The sequence below is a fragment of the Macrobrachium rosenbergii genome, chromosome 20, assembly GCF_040412425.1.
Source record: "Macrobrachium rosenbergii isolate ZJJX-2024 chromosome 20, ASM4041242v1, whole genome shotgun sequence".
Classification (NCBI taxonomy): Eukaryota; Metazoa; Arthropoda; class Malacostraca; order Decapoda; family Palaemonidae; genus Macrobrachium; species Macrobrachium rosenbergii.
This window is the reverse complement of record NC_089760.1, coordinates 41,087,501-41,105,439: the sequence shown is the minus strand read 5'-3', so window position 1 is coordinate 41,105,439 and position 17,939 is coordinate 41,087,501. Positions and strand designations below refer to the sequence as shown.

At 36.4% G+C, this 17,939-nt stretch overlaps 1 protein-coding gene across 1 annotated transcript in view; it reads right to left on the bottom strand.

Moving 5' to 3' along the window:
* Erk7 (Extracellularly regulated kinase 7) overlaps positions 1 to 17,939 on the bottom strand; it is a 208,155-nt gene that overhangs the window by 123,849 nt on the left and 66,367 nt on the right. The gene's annotated exons all lie outside the window — the stretch shown is intronic.

Sequence of the window (17,939 nt, the reverse complement as noted above, 5' to 3'; positions counted from 1 at the left end):
GTGCGTATCCCTTCCGTTACGGTCATGCAGCGCACGTCACAAATGACACGGATCATGCGCACTACGTCAGTTAATCCGCTCTCCCCTTTGTCCCAAATTTAATGGGACTTTTCACTTCTCCATTTCTCGGAAATATCGTTTCTTGGTGTGTCCTTGCTCTCGAAAATAAACTGCACTCCTTTGCTGATGTCATGGTGGAAAAATTTACATTTAATGTACAAAACATATAAACGAACAAATCAGGTTTAGAATGTCCATTTCCAGGAAATATAATTTTTTTGTGTCTCCTTGCTTTCGAAAATAAACAACAAACCTTTCCTGATGCCGTAATGGAAAAATTTAAATTTTAAACATATAAGAGAACAAATCAGGTTTCACTTCTCCATTTCTCGGAAATATCGTTTCTTGGTTTGTCCTTGCTTTCGAAAATAAACAACAAACCTTTACTTATGCCATAATGGAAAAATTAAAATTTTATACACACACAAAAGAACAAATCAGGTTTAAATTTTCCATTTGTGGGAAATATCATTTTTTTTTTGTGTGTCCTTGCTCTCGAAAATAAACTGCACTCCTTTGCTGACGCCATAATGGAAAAATTTACATTTTATAGACACGGAAATACCATTTCTTGGTGGTGTGTCCTTGATTTCGAAAATAAACAACAAACCTTCGCTGATGCCATAATGGAAAAATTAACTTTTTCTAAACAAACATATAAAAGAATGATTCTTGTTTACTAATGAGACTTGAATTCTCCATTTATCGAATTGAATTGAATTGAATATAGAATTTATAGGAAATATCCTTTCCTTGTGCGTCCGTGCTTTCGAAAATAAACAACAAACCTTTACTGATGTCATAGTGGAAAAATTAACAATTTACACTCATATAAAATTACTATTATTGTTTACCAATCAAACTTGAATTCTCCATTTCTCGGAAATATCCTTACTTGCCGTATCCTTGCTTTTCGGAAATAAATTTCACTCCTTTACCAATGTCTTAATGGAAAAATTAACATATCCGTCCCTTCGAAAATAGACTACACTCCCACACTGATGCCCTAATGGAAAAATTGCCATTTTACAAACACACACACATGTAAAGGAACCATCCTGGTTTACGACTTCGCAATAACGACAGCTGTATAAAATAGGGGGTGATTATCCATCGGAGTGTGGAGTAGGGCTGGAGGGTGCAATGGCCACTGAACATGATATCTGACAATACTGCTAAACGCTGTAAAACCGGCAATAACTTCCGCTAATGGCGCGAGGACATGCGACGCGCAGGATAACAAGGAGGACGTGGGACTCTGGGCTTTAATAAGAACGCTCCCCTCCAGGACGACTATTGGCGCCCTTTCGAAGGGGACAATGTCCTCAGAAAACTTGGGGCAATGTCCTCAGAAAACTTGGGGCGATGTCCTCAGAAAATTTGGGGCGATGTCCTCAGAAAATTGGGACAGTGTCCTCAGAAACTCTGGACGATGTCCTCAGAAAACTTGGGACAATGAAGTCCTCAGAAAACTTGGGACAATATCCTCAGAAAACTTGGGACAGTGTCCTCAGAAAACTTGGGACAATGTCCTCAGAAAACTTAGGACAGTGTCCTCAGAAAACTTGGGACAATGACCTCAGAAAACTTGGGACAATGACCTCAGAAAACAATGACCTCAGAAAACTTGGGACAATGTCCTCAGAAAACTTACGCTGAAAGTTCGATGCTGAGTCATCGTGGACCAGAATCGAAATGTGGTTACTTGACCTGAAGAATGGATAGAATAGAATAGAATATATAGTTTAGGCTAGAGACCAAGCGCTGGGACCTATGAAGTCATTCAGCGTTGAAAGGGAAATTGACCGTAAGAAGGTTTGGAAGGTATAACAGGAGGAAAACCTGGCAGTTGCACAATGAATCAATTGTTAGGAGGGTGGAAAACAAGATGGAAGAAAGTGAATATGAACGGAGGTACAGTAAGGGGAATGAAAGGGGTTGCAGCTAGGGATCGAAGCGACGCATGAGGTGCACAGATAGCACTAACCCCCTAAGGGAACTTGACCAAGAGGGAGAAATTATAATATCCAAGTGAAATAAAGTTTCTCATTTCATAATCTTTATTAATTCTATTCAACTATAATACAATAAGGAATAATCATGTGTTACAGAGCGTAGTGAGGTTATCTTGGGTTCGATCCCGATGTGAGGTAGAAATTCATATCTAATAAACACGCGACTGGTTGTTGATTATTTCCATTATCGCATTTAACTATATAAGCTATGAAAATGTCTTTGATAAGATAATATACTAAAACCTGGAAAACCGCCACATTAATCAATAAAACGTAAACTAACTAGTAAGATTTAGTCAGGACCCTCTTAGTGGGTCCTCGGTTTAGTCAGGACCCTCTTAATGGGTCCTGGGTTTAGTCAGGACCCTCTCAGTGGGTCCTGAGTTTAGTCAGGGCCCTCTCAGTGGGTCCTGGGTTTATTCAGGACCCTCTTAGAGAGTCCTGGGTTTAGAATACACGCGGATATGCAGACACACAGCTGGCAGGAAGCTGGGCAAAAAAAGATCAAATTTCCACAATATTCGTAACGCCATTAAACAGAACATCTAATCGGCTCAAATTCGCGCACTAATTACAAATCCCCCTTCCGGTGAATTTTAAAGGCCCTACAATCATGTAACCGCACCCGACCGAAAAAAAAAAAAAAAAAACACGAATGACAGCCTGTTAGGAGCACGAGATGGATAACTAACCGTGGAAGAAAAAAAACTTAGAAAAAACCAAACAGCTGGAAAAACTCCGAACTGAGTGAACGTTTATACCTGTAATAACAAGGGGAGAAGCTTTAGGGTTGGGTGGGGTGGAGGGGGTAGTGGACGAGGGGGAGCCCCACTGTGAGAGGGAGAGAGAGAAAGAAAACACGCGGCACGTGCGTTCATGAATTACCCCAAAGGCAGGTAAACTATGACCCCCGCCCCTTCCCTCATGATGTAATGCCCTTCCCTTAGTCATCGTTCCTTCTATTCCCCCTCAGACTCCCCCTCTCCTCCCCCTCCCACCCATTCCCCGAAGGAACCCCAAAAACCCTCCACCCTTACTTTCTTTCCCCTCACGCTACATTCGTTAATCACTGTAGAGGTGCCTTTCTAGGTTTTAGCTCCAGGTAGACTACCTAAATCATCTTGAGTGTGTATACTGCCCTAAAACGGAAAACTGAAGCATTTCCAAAATTTTTGAAATTGAGATATGCCCGCTACTGGACTCGTGAAACACTAATGCACAGGTTACTGTAGTTCCTGAATGATTCTTCAATGCTTTCCACGAGTATTTAGGGGGTCTCATTTGCAGTATCTGGAAAATCAGTAGTACGGCAAGGGAATATCTACCATTTTTCTGTTTTGTATTTTTGCATATACTGCAGTCTTCCATTTTAGGGCAGTATATTGTGGCACGAAGATTTCAAGGCAAAGCAGTTAATCTTGTCATCAAAATATCTGTTTGAAAATGGGGTTAGTTCCCAAATTTAAAAAAGAAACTTTAGTACGGCACAACCTGTTATTTACTGTATGTAAAAGCCAAAGAAAAGTTGATCTGGCAAACGTTTCAAAAAATTATATTATTAACAAATCTGTTGTATAAAATCTTATGACCAGATTTATTCTCACTTGGTATATGCCAAAGCATCGCAGCCTACTGCATGCAACATGTCTAGGGCACATACGATAAGCATTTTCCCGGGATGTAACCGAGTACCGGGACCTTTCCCTGAAAAAAGCGGGACGCCATATCTTAAAAACTAACCAGAGAATTTTCTAGAAAATAATCTCATTTGTTTCCAACACCCAAATTAATTCAAATCCACGAATCTCTAATCTAATCTGACCTAACCTAAACCTAACAATAACCTAACTTAGGGGCATCGCAAAAAAACAGGGGCTGATGTGATAAGAGCATACATCTCAGGAAATTGCTAACGGGAGCATATAGAATGCCTAGCGCTTGATAAGTAACCAGGACACGATAACGACTATCGCTTAGTTTAATTTCCAGTCCAATTCCTTGTTTGTACTACCGTGATCGTGGGAACCTTACCATGAAACCGCAAGTCTCGCTTCTAGAAGCTCCTGTAAATATCATTCATGATAACATTTAAACGCCGCAAATCAGGTCATAAGGTTTCATTAAATGCAAAAACCATCAGGCTGCTCAACTAAATAACCTTGTTTAACCCAACCCGATGCCCACATGAAAAAGTGAAGTAGGATGGTCTTAACCATGACAGGTTCGGTTAGGGAAGGTAAGTTGAAAAGTTAGAAAACACGAAAGCAGGGATAGAATTCCAAAACTTGGCAGGCACGAAAGCAGGGATAGAATTCTAAAACTTGGCAATAAGACAGTAAGTCACTAAACCGCATAATCTAAGAATTACTAATTTCCACAGTCACTATGGGATAGGGTGTCCTGACGGGTGTTACAAGAGCAACTGGTAAAGGGATAGAACGTGTATGTTCAAAACCATGATTTCGATCAAGATGTCAGAATTGTTAGCCTGCTTTAACTCCGTTCGCCAAACACACAATTACAGGATTTCTGGAGAAAATTAAATTCCTACCAAAACCGACATCTTGAATCAACGAGAGAGAGAGAGAGAGAGAGAGAGAGAGAGAGAGAGAGAGAGAGAGAGAGAGAGAGAGAGAGAGAGAGACATGGTTTTTTGCCGACTCGCCCTAGCTTTTACCCTATCCCATACATTTCATAGGAGATCAATGATCAACGTCATGTATAGGGAAAATTGCAAGTTGATGACCATGCCAACTCCTACCACCCCTTCTCTCTCTCTCTCCTCTAACCCCCTCCTCCTCTACCCTACCCCCCCCCAAAGTAATCCCGAACCAAACAATTAAGCGCAAGGAAAATTACTACTTCGGGACTGGACTAATTGCTGCGTATGAACATGCAATACGCCGGATCAACCTTTCAACTCGTAATCAAGATTTATATTCCATTATTCCGCGGATTTTCGCATCATAACGACTGCGCTCTCCGGGGCACTCCAGATAAAATGAGAGTCAGGAATAATAATAATAATAATAATAATAATAATAATAATAATAATAATAATAATAATAATAATAATAATAATAATTAGGTCTTTCTCCTCTAGATCGAGAAAGGGATATGCTGTATATCAAGTCCACAATAATATTCAGTGGTGAATTGATGTTATTGTGGACCTGATATACAATAATGTAATAATGATAATCCTCTAAAAAATATTCTTGAAAATGAATGTTTTAGCACCTTTTATAAAGTAGGCTATAAAGTACATTAAACTTTATCATATATATATAGAAACTCTTACTTAACTGAAACATGATATAAACACTGACTCCTATTTATACCTGGTAATTTCCAAAGGGAAAAATCAAATGTACAATAGGATACTTCGATTGTAAATTAGTCTAACTTACTAGTACAATCAACTCCGTTAATCTTACTGGAATTGCCAAACCAAAGTATAAAAATTTATGCAATAGAGTAACACGATTAATTCTGTTAATCTTGTTGGAACAGAAGAATAAAAATATAAAAATTTATACAAAACTTAATGCTAAGGACAAAGCATTAGTAATATAAACAAATAAACACATAAACAGATATATATATATATATATATATATATATATATATATATATATATATATATATATATATATATATATATATATATATATATATATATATATATATATTATACATTATATATATATATAAAATATATGTTATATATAATCCAAATCATCTTTCTACCTGAAACTCTCCTGAAAAGATGAGAACAACCCGTAACCCATTTATTTTTCTGGGCTGAATCGAAGCCCTGGCATATCACACGCACACACACGAACACACACATATCAATCATACTTTGCTTTTCCGCTGGTTCATTGATAAAACAAGCCAACAAAGGGGGAGAGAGAGAGAGAGAGAGAGAGAGAGAGAGAGAGAGAGAGAGAGAGAGAGAGAGAGAGAGGTGGAGGGGGAGGGGGGATCATAGCCCCCTAAACCGAGACGTGGGTTTAGCGACATGCACACACGGTAATTAAGCTCGCCCCTGGAACCACCTTTTCGCCACAGCGTGGGTGAAAGGGGGCAGACGCAGCAGTATAATTGCTGTGTAAATAATGATAATCATAATTATGGCAGCAGGATCGATAACTTCATTGGCTGACAGTTTACTAGGCCTCTATTACCGGACACAGATATCCCTCATTCATTATACTTGCTTTATTCACACCTTTGTTCATTTCAGACAGTGATCACAGGAGTATTATAGTATTTCTTTCAATAGTAATTAATCCTTATTTTTATTTCACATTACTTTATAGGCTTCTATGGACAAACTCAGTAACTGAAAACAATATATATCAGGATAAATATCAGTAAATTAATAGTATGTTAAAGTGGTGTTAGCTTTAACAAGGATTAGGCATACAGAAACAGAAAATTAAGAAATATTTGTTCCACGAACTTATATTTTGCGTCGTTACTCCTACGGCACCCATTAAGAATTTATAACTGGATAAAAAACTCCATCAAAAAGATTAGAATTATTATCAAAGATTACTCCAAAGGGGAAAAAAATGCGTCGCATTTACACAAAATTCTGCATTGTCATGCACCAAAAAACAAGAAAAGAATCACAAATGCATCATTCCTTTATAGGGAGGAAACCTTATAATTACACCAAAACTCATCATCCCATCAATAACCTTAATAACAGCAGCGATATAGCACAAAAACAAAACGAATAAAACGGACCCCTAAGAGAAGACGAATAGGTTAGGCGCAGAGGTACAGCAAGGTCGGGCAATTCCTTGTTTATGGCGATACGAGGGCAGCAGTCATGCGAGGCTGACCTTCTTACCCACTTTGAGCAAGGGCGGACCTTAATGGCCGGTTTCGGTTTTCCTGGACTGCATTTAATCACCAGGGGTCAGTGGATAATGAAAACGAGAAGCTATTTGGGAGGACTTCCAGATTCGTGAAGGAAAACTCTGTGAAGTCCTAACCTGGTCTCATGTTTATAGAGGGCAGTTGGGAGATTCATCGAAGTCATAAAGAATTATATTAGGTAATATTTCATCGTTTCGATTTTATTACACAGTAAGTGAAGATACGCAAGCACACGCAAGAAAGGAAAGCAAATCACTCGAGATTTCTCTTGTCAAACCCTTCTCGTGGTCGGGTGGGTAACGTGACCGCGTTCTGATACTCCCAGTGCGGGTTCGACTCCGCTATATTACATATTCTTTCATCTGGACCTGAGGCTTTGTAGTGACAACATATCCGGAAAGTGTGAGAAATCGAGAAGCTAAGAGGGCATTGTAGTTACTAGAATTATACAGTATATTGAACTTACCTTAAAATAATGAAAAAATGAAATCGAGTGTAACAGAAAACAATTCTTGTATATAAAACCAAAGCTTAAAATCAAACAGTACTGAAATCACACGGCCACTCAAAAACGTCAATAATACACAAAATGGAATGGTTTTCTGAAGAAGCTACAACATCGAAAACAGATGACACTGCACATTACCAATACGAATCAAAATCATATTAATAAAAAATTTCTAAAATATCTTCGTTTTGGGAACCAAAGTGTTTACATCGCAAAAAAATTTAAGAAAAATGAAACAGCCATTTCTCTTTCTATTTGCGCAATAGATTAGGTTAATAATGCAACGAAACAACCGAAATGCTTAACAGATAAGAAAACTACTTTTACAGAGAGAGAGAGAGGCACTTCATTGATCTCGGATACGAAACATACATATATAACGCAAGTAATTTTTTTCTGATTAATGTCCAACACATCAACTCGCTTCACCAATGACGTCACACACACTGCACAACACCACGCCAGTCCCAGCATGCATCACATTTATTCACACTCCCGTTGCATCAATCAACGAGGCGCATAGCATATGAAAGTTGTCATATATCTTTATCATCCGCGTAATGGCCTTCTATAATAAGCACGTCGCACTACGGACGACAATGGAGATAATTCAGCAACGAGACAGCTTAAATTATTAAAGTCTCTCGCCTTTACAATCTCTCATGACAGGGCCGTAACCCTGAATTTATCCCTGAGACTGGGATAAAGGAGAATAATTCTTTACACGAGTTAAAAGTCCGATAGGTCAAAGAGAATTTTAGGTCCCAATGTGTCTCATGGGGATTTTAGTTTGGCCAAAATGATGAAATTTGTAAAAATGGAAAAATTTGAATTTTTTCGTTCACTGGTGAAAATTGAAACCAGTGAAATATATTCAAATAAATTAAAAATAACATGTTACGACGTTAGAAATGAATAAATATATTTCTCAGGACATACTAACATTAAACCTTCCCAAGACAGGTCAAAAGGAATTTTTTTCGAGAATATGAAAAGAAAAAACATCTTTCAATAAGATCCTAACATCTTTAAATCACTTTGAAGGATATCAGATATATAAACATTTATTAAAAACAAGTCTACATCAAAACAACCTCTAATGGGGCTAACATTTAATTCAGGTTGAAGCATTCACATGTATAAGCATTTATTAAAAAGAAGTCTACATAAAAAACAATAAGTAATGGGCTAATATTTGAGTAAATCTACACAAGAACCAAGTTTGACTACACACACATACACACACACCAATATCCTTCAAACTATGGTACAGAAAAACACTGAACACGTCTTCCCACGAGTTAAATTATACAGTAACGCTAAACTGAATAGATGTTTTATGACTTAAATGACAACATCTGAACCAACAATGAAGACGAAACACGAAAAGGGATGGAAAGGGCTAAAATCAAAGACAAGATAAAATGAAGAAGAGACATGAAAAGGGATAAAATCAAGTCCAGAAAAAAGAGAGAGATTATCACAGAGACACTGATAGAACTGTAAGGGGTGTGTTTTCATCATTAGAAATAAATTTTCCCAAAGGAAATCTTGTGACGTATGACGTCACGTGGTACACAGCATGGTCATTCTCTTAGTTTCACACCAAGATAATAATAATAATAATAATAATAATAATAATAATAATAATAATAATAATAATAATAATAATTCTCAAGTTAATATCAGTACTAAATTTATATTTACAATAATAAATAAATATAATAATACTAATAACAATACAAATAATAATAATAATAATAATAATAAAAAAAATAAAAATAATAAAATAATTAATTATTATTAATTATTATTATTATTATTATTATTATTATTATTATTATTATTATTATTATTATTATTATTATATTATTCCAAAATAAAAAAAAATCTTTCCTCGCAATACTACCGCAAGGCCAACGACCTAAAACTCTAAAATCAGAACCCATAATCATCATTTTTATCATTATCATTATTATTATTATTATTATTATTATTATTATTATTATTATTATTATTATTATTATTATTCCAAAATAAACAATCTTTCCCCTCAATATTACCGCAAGGCCAACGACCTAAAAAACTAAAGTCAGAACACGGTCTCCGAAGCACAAGACAAATAACCTTAAGCCTGAAACTTAATTGTGTGTTCCAAAGCCCGACAAAACATTCCAGGACATTCCAGCGTCCAAACCCATTAATCATATAAGAGCTAGGCTTTGAAACGGATTCCTCACCCGACTAAAGACACGAAATTTCAGGTTAATTTGTAATCCCAAATGGCAGATTACCCTGGATTTAATAGATGTTATGCAGAAGAGTATTCCGCCGCTTAGGGGGTTACTTGTGTAATATTGCTTCTAACAGGAAGTTGTTAAAACTGATAAGAGGTTCCGTGAATTTCCGTTACTTGTCCTTGGGGTTTTTTCGTTTTTAAATATTTAGAAGTAAACAAAGAAGTAGAGAAGTAGAAAGAGAACAAGCAAACATTCCGGGGATTCCAAGAATACAGGAATCAATGGTCTACGTATGTGGCCTTTATGATTTCTAGTAATCGTTTCTGCACCTCACTGAACGACTCAGTACAGGAATGGCTGTGTGTGTGTGTGTGTGTGTGTGTGTGCCCGCAAGCGCGTCTAAGCATAATGGGAGATTATATATATATATATATATATATATATATATATATATATATATATATATATATATATATATATATAATATATATATATAATGTATAATATATGTATGTATGTATGTACAGTATGTATGTGTGTGTATTATGTATGTATAACTGAATCACGAAAATATGCAACGTGATGAATATATAAAGACAAAATCCACGAAGGAAAGAGAAACAATGGAGTGCTGCAAGGCCTTTCGACTTCTTGTTCTTACTGCTGCGTAAAGGACAAGAATTGAAAGGCCTTGCAGTACTCCACTGCTTCTCTCTCCGTGGATTTTGCCTATATATATATATATATATATTTATATATATATATATATATATATATATATATATATATATATATATATATATATATATATATATATATAGATATACACACAGTGTATGTGTATTAATGCAAAAATCCCCATATAACTTTCGTGTAAGCTAAGCTGATGCATTCACCTAACTAGAGTACATTATAAAAAAAAATAAAAAATATAAAAAAAAAAGTTGATATCTTTCCGATAACGAAGCATTAACAATGGATACAAATTGCTCCACTCCAATTCCCAAGAGCCACGGTACAGCAATAACAAAGAATACTGAATTCGCACGAACAAAGAACGGGACAGAGTTTCACTTAAGTGGCCCACAAATTAGCTATTTAATTATATCCAGAGTGAATTAAAGAGCCATTTAGAAAGACTGATATTCATGTGTAAGGCATAGTTGCAATTTACCTTCTTAAGAGAAGTAGAGAACCACTCTAATAATAATAATAATAATAATAATAATAATAATAATAATAATAATAATATTGTCATTATTATTATTATTATTATTATTATTATTATTATTATTATTACTGCTAAGAAATTCACAATCTCATGAAAAACAGCTTGTGTAATAAAATCCACAATCATATAGAAAATTGTATATGGTCATACAATTTATTATATAAGTATGGATGATGACGATTATTATTATTAGTATTATTATTATTATTATTATTATTATTATTATTATTATTATTATTATTATTATTATTGCTGAGAAATTTACAATCTCGTGAAAAACAGGTTGCGTAATAAAAATCCACAATTATATAGTAAACCGTAGAACATAGTGACATAGTTTACTATTCAAGTATGGATTATTATTATTATTATTATTATTATTATTATTATTATTATTATTATTATTATTATTATTATTATTATCTAAAGATACCCTACAACCATTCAAAATTATTCTCTAGACTGACACAACTGATAATGCAGCCACCCCCTTTAGAGTTTATGAAGTAGCTTATTCATCACAATACTGAAGTCAGAAGCTTTTTATTTTTTTCCTCAATATTTCTAACCTCCCTTCGTTCAAGAAGACAAAGTGCTTCACTTAACATCCCAATCAATACAACCGGTGACGTCATCACTTCAAAATTCATGGGCTTGAGCCATCTGCTATCCACTACCTCCTCTTAACCCACACCTACCACCTCCCCAAGCCCCACCTGTTATGAAAAAAAAGGGGAAGAGGGGGAGGGGGGAATGGATCAATATTACGAGACATTTGTCCATCCGAATAATGCAATCAACATCGATAAAGAAGAAAATAGGCATGGCCAGGCAATGAACTCATATTCTTCGGAAGCTTGATTTCCAAGTCAATGGACCCTTTGGTGGGCTTGTTCCGTATGAATTGGTTTCATCTTCTAAATAATAATAATAATAATAATAATAATAATAATAATAATAATAATAATAATAATAATAATAATAATAATGTACTCCTATGAAGGTTATAGAAAACGGAGTCAAGGTAATGTTATTTAATACAAAAAAATTGAATAATTCAAACTAACATACTATAAGTTACGGACACTCAAACGTCCAATTTCAGACAGTTCATATACACTCTCTTACCCACAAGGAAGTCACTCCTCGTAAGATTCACTGAGTCACCAAGTCCTCGTAAGATTTAGAGTGACCAAGTCCTCGTAGCATTTACTAAGTCACCAAGTCCTCGTAGGCTTACTGAGTCACCAAGTCCTCGTAGGGTCTACTAAGTCATCAAGTCACCAAGTCCTCGTAGGGTCTACTAAGTCATCAAGTCCTCGTAGGATTTACTAAGTCACCAAGTCCTCGTAAGATTTAGTCACCGAGTCCTCGTAGAATTTACTAAGTCACCAAGTCCTCGTAGGCTTACTGAGTCACCAAGTCCTCGTAGGTTCGACTAAGTCATCAAGTTCTCGTAGGATTTACTAAGTCACCAAGTCCTCGTAAGATTTAGAGTCACCAAGTCCTCGTAGAATTTACTAAGTCACCAAGTCCTCGTAGGGTCGATTAAGTCATCAAGTCCTCGTAGGATTTACTAAGTCACCAAGTCCTCGTAAGATTTAGTCACCAAGTCCTCGTAGAATTTACTAAGTCACCAAGTCCTCGTAGAATTTACTAAGTCACCAAGTCCTCGTAGGCTCGTAGGCTTACTGAGTCACCAAGTCCTCGTAGGGTCTACTAAGTCATCAAGTCCTCGTAGGATTTACTAAGTCACCAAGTCCTCGTAGGCTTACTGAGTCGCCAATACCTCGTTGGATTTATTAATTCACCAAGTCCTCGTAGGGTTTACCAAGTCACCAAGTCCTCGTAGGAATTACTGAGTCACCAACTCCTCGTAGGATTTACTGAGTCACCAAGTCCTCGTGGGATTTATTGAGTCACCAAGTCCTCGCAAGGTCTACTAAGTCACCATGTCCTCGTATGATTTGTTAAGTAACTAAGCGACCGCCTTCCACACATTCCTCCTGAAATATCCCCAAATGCTAGCGGCTATACTTAGCCTACTTGGCCAGGCGTGATTTCCGCTCCCCTATAAAGAATCAATAGACTCCCTAATCACACGCCAGCCGTTCTGCTCGGCCGTATGAGCGGTAATGGGATTAATATTTTAATATGGGGAGCGTTTTTCTTCCAGTAGGGGTCTACAAACAAAGGCCTGTGGACCTTTGTTTGTGGACATTAGAGTAAGCTGGTCACCAACGTAAAACTACGTTACATTCATACTTTCGTGATGTTCATATTGATGATACTTTTTTTTTTTTTTGCTCATTCATTTCATTAAAAACATACTCATTCCAACAACCAAAAAAAAAAAAAAAAAAAAAAAGCTAAATTAAAATTACATTTCGTAAAATTCCGTCATATTCATATTTTCGTGATGGAGTTTCTCCACTTCCTTTGAAATTTAAAAACAAAAATTCATTCCCAGAACAAGGAAAAAAATCAGCTTTCTAATAAAACCCAAATTAAAAAAAAAGTACAATCCTGGAATAACAACTTGCGACAAAACGCCAATCGTGAGTATTTGCATTTCCAAACGTAGCGGCTAAAATATTAAGAAATATACACCCACCTGGGAAAGCTATTGGCTCAATTCACGCTCAGTTCCCTTCCTCTGATTCATATTGGTAAAGTACACAAATAATTTATCAACGCCATTCCCACACTGCTGACTCATGGGTGGCACTCGACTAAGTGTCAGTTGCAATTAGTTGCTGGGCTAGGCACTTGCTCTAGACACCTGGAATTTAGCTCCCAGTATAACATATTTAGGTGCCTGGAATTCACCTCCCAGTATATACTGTACATTTAGATGCCTGGAATTCAGCTCCAAGTATACACATTCAGGTGCCTGAAATTCAGCTCCCAGTATACACATTTATATACCTGGAATTCGGCTCCCGGTATACACATTTAGATGCCTGGAATTCAGCTCCCACTGTACACAATTAGATGCCTGGAATTCAGCTCCCAGTATACACATTTAGATGCCTGGAATTCAGTTCCCAGTATACACAGTTAGATACCTGGAATTCAGCTCCCAGTATACACATTTAGATGCCTGAAATTCAGTTCCCAGTATACAAATTTAGATACCAGGAATTCAGCTCCCAGTATACACAGTTAGATACCTGGAATTCAGCTCCCAGTATACACATTTAGATGCCTGGAATTCAGCTCCCAGTATACACAATTAGATGCCTGGAATTCAGCTCCCAGTATGCACAATTAGATGCCTGGAATTCAGCTCCCAGTATACACAATTAGATGCCTGGAATTCAGCTCCCAGTATACAAATTTAGATACCTGGAATTCAGCTCCCAGTATACACAGTTAGATACCTGGAATTCAGCTCCCAGTATACACATTTAGATGCCTGGAATTCAGTTCCCAGTATACAATTTAGATGCCTGGAATTCAACTCCCAGTATACACAATTAGATGCCTGGAATTCAGCTCCCAGTATACACAATTAGATGCCTGGAATTCAGTTCTCAGTATACAAATTTAGATACCTGGAATTCAGCTCCCAGTATACACAGTTAGATACCTGGAATTCAGCTCCCAGTATGCACATTCAGACGCCTGGAATTCAGCTCTCAGTATACACAATTAGATGCCTGGAATTCAGTTCTCAGTATACAAATTTAGATACCTGGAATTCAGCTCCCAGTATACACAGTTAGATACCTGGAATTCAGCTCCCAGTATGCACATTCAGACGCCTAGAATTCAGCTCCCAGTATACACAATTAGATGCCTGGAATTCAGCTCCCAGTATACACAGTTAGATAACTGGAATTCAGCTCCCAGCATGCACATTTAGACATCCGGTATTCACCTCCCAGTATACACTAAGATATAATATAAGTTGTCGAATGTATTTTCTGAAAAACAGTAGCTAAGACAATAAGGGCTGCTGCTTTTCAGAATATAGTTCGAACTGGGAGCAGCTTAAAAAAAATGTAAAATGGCTTTAAAGCAACCAGGAAAAATAGTAATGGAAATGTTCAGGTAAGAAAGGAAATGCTTAATATTGGCTTAAGTTTTTCCAGTCAGCAAAACATTAATGTGTTAGGAGGTTGTCTTCATGAAACAAGATTCAAACTTCTTTCCATTTTATTGCATCCGAAGAGAACTCTCTTCGAAACTAATAAACTGCAATTACCGTGATTTTGGGTTTATTGCCTAATAAAATATCACGTCTAATTCACAACGAGGACCACTAAATAAAAAGAAATAAAGAAATAAATTATGCCAAAAACTGATCATAAAGCTTCCACGTAATGGACGTCATAAAAACAGCAATATCTCTTGTCTGCGAAGCCACATTACGAAGTGGGAAATCAGCTGTTAGCAAACACAGAGGCCACGACACGAAGTTTCAAGTTCACAAACAACATTGTAAAGCAAAGCAATAAAGGCACATTAAAATGGTGCAGCGAAATGGGTATAAATCACTGGCTGACTGGCCATTATCATGAATCACCTAAATATTCATTACCGTAATTCACCGGCGTAATGCCTCCCCCGAAAAGCAATTAAAACTTATCAACTTTTTCAAAAATGCACAACCATCGTGACACACTGTCGCAAAGGAGCAGCACGAAACCTGAAAAACTGCAAATGCAAGGGATTCGTGGGTCAATTAAATGCTCGCCCAGTAAAAAAATGAAAACAAAAAAAATTCGCAGTCGTTATATATATTTTTTTTCTTTTTGTGGCATATCCATGGGAAGCGTTCGTGTACCCGCTAGGATAAATGGTCCTCGGGAAGAGAAAATATTTTTTCGTTTTTTCAGATGGAAAGGCGCAGAATATCCTGGCTGCCTTACGAGGTGTGTCAGATCCACCAAGTCGAATACTATTTCCAATTCGGATTTAGTAGTTCGAGTACTTTAATATACTAATCTACCATTTTGTCTACATAATAATGTTAATTATAAATAGTATTTAAAACTTCATATTCGAAAAAATGCCCTGAACATCAATTGTATCCACATCACTTTTCAATTATGGTGTGGGCGTATATCATTCTATCATGATATGGGGAAATAAAAAAAAAATTATCTCCCGTCTATATGCTCTCAAATGTTTGTTTGTTTGATTTAGAGGTTATAAATGTGGAAATGTGTCTTCCTTAACTGTGTCATTGGGTATAATCGTTCCCATACCTGTAATATGTCTATCTTTAAATTTATTTAGCTACCTTTACACGAAAGACTTTCGTTTGCAGTAGCTACCTTTACACGGAGGACTTTCGTTTGCAGTAGCTACCTTTACACGGAAGACTTTCTTTTGCAGTACCTTATGGTTATGTAAAAGCAAATTTCAAATACACATCCCAACATGAGAAAGTTGTGTAAAATATTAAGGGGATAATAAAGTTTACAATAATACCAAGATTAGAAATCAATCTATACCTAACATGCCTTGCAAATACAAAATGAAAGCATGACCTTACTTTCACGAAGCAAACGCACCAACAATTCCAACAGCAATTCAAGAATCCTGCTCAAGAGCTTTCTAGCTCAACAAAGTTTCTCAAACGAATTTAAGAAACACTGCTGTTGAAGTCAGTTCAGTTTTGCTCCCACGAGGACAAAGAAAGTTCACTTTGAACAGATTTCCTTTGCAACGCTAGACAAAAACACCAGTCAACCAACAGATCAATAGACACGAACTTTCATTAACCAACGCCCCTCCAAAATAAATAAATCAGTGAGCAGTGGAATGAAGTTCAGTGTGAGTTTCCTGCAGACTTGTTCAATAAAATAAACGAGTAAGAAAGGCGCCGAAGTTTCTTCGGCGCAATCGAGTTTTCTGTACAGCCGTTACAGCGTACAATCAAGGCCACCGAAAATAGATCTATCTTTCGCTGGTCTCGGTATAATGCTGTATGGGCCGCGGCCCATGAAACTTTAATGACTGCCAGGTGGTGGCCTATCCTATATCGTTGCCAGAAACACGATTATGGCTAACTTTAATCTTAAATACAATAAAAACTACTAAGGCCAGAGAGCTGCAATTTGGTATATTTGATGATTGGAGGGTGGATCAACATACCAATTTGCAGCCCTCTAGCTTCAGTAGTTTTTAAGATATGAAGGTGGACAGAAAAAGTGCGGACAGAATAAAGTGTGAACGGACAGACAAAGCCGGCACAATAGTTTTCTTTTACAGAAAACTAAAAATTATAAATTATCAACAAGTACAAATTCAACTCAAATTCAAATTTAATAAAATATCTATAAAGTCCTTCACTATGCCAAGCAATCTAGACACTGAAATAGACAATAATAAATATAAAATAAATCTGAAACATACGTAGTGGGACTTTCTTTCCATATAGGCTATACTCACGACGCAGTATACTGAACACTGAAAACCTATGTAATACATAATTATACATACAATTATACATATCTGTGAAGGCGTGTCAGTAAGGATTAATTCACATGTCTAACATTCACAGGATTGAGGATTAATCCTCAGGTCTAACATTCCGACAAGTTAGCTTGAATTCTGCCCAGAATAATTACCAAACATTGTATTTACCAGATTAACATATATAAACTTTACTGTATAAAATCTGTATGTTTTGGAGATGTTTCTCACCGTCACATCGCGAACAATATCTCATGCAACGAAACAATGCATTAATCTAAACGTATGACTGGTAATTACAATCTATTACATTCTCACGATACACGCCATAATTACAATACGTGATTTCCAGGTACAGCAATGGCTCAAAACGTAAAAATAATCATCATAATGCGCGTTTTGCCTTTGTACGGCAGTTAAGGAAGAAATCTCCATTTAATGTCAGTTTATGACGTCACCAACTCAAATTTAAGCAAATCTTTTCAGAAAGGTCTCATTCTGGAAACAATTTTTGTTCAAGTTATGACCCTTAGGACAAGAAAATAAAAAAATAAAAGATAAGG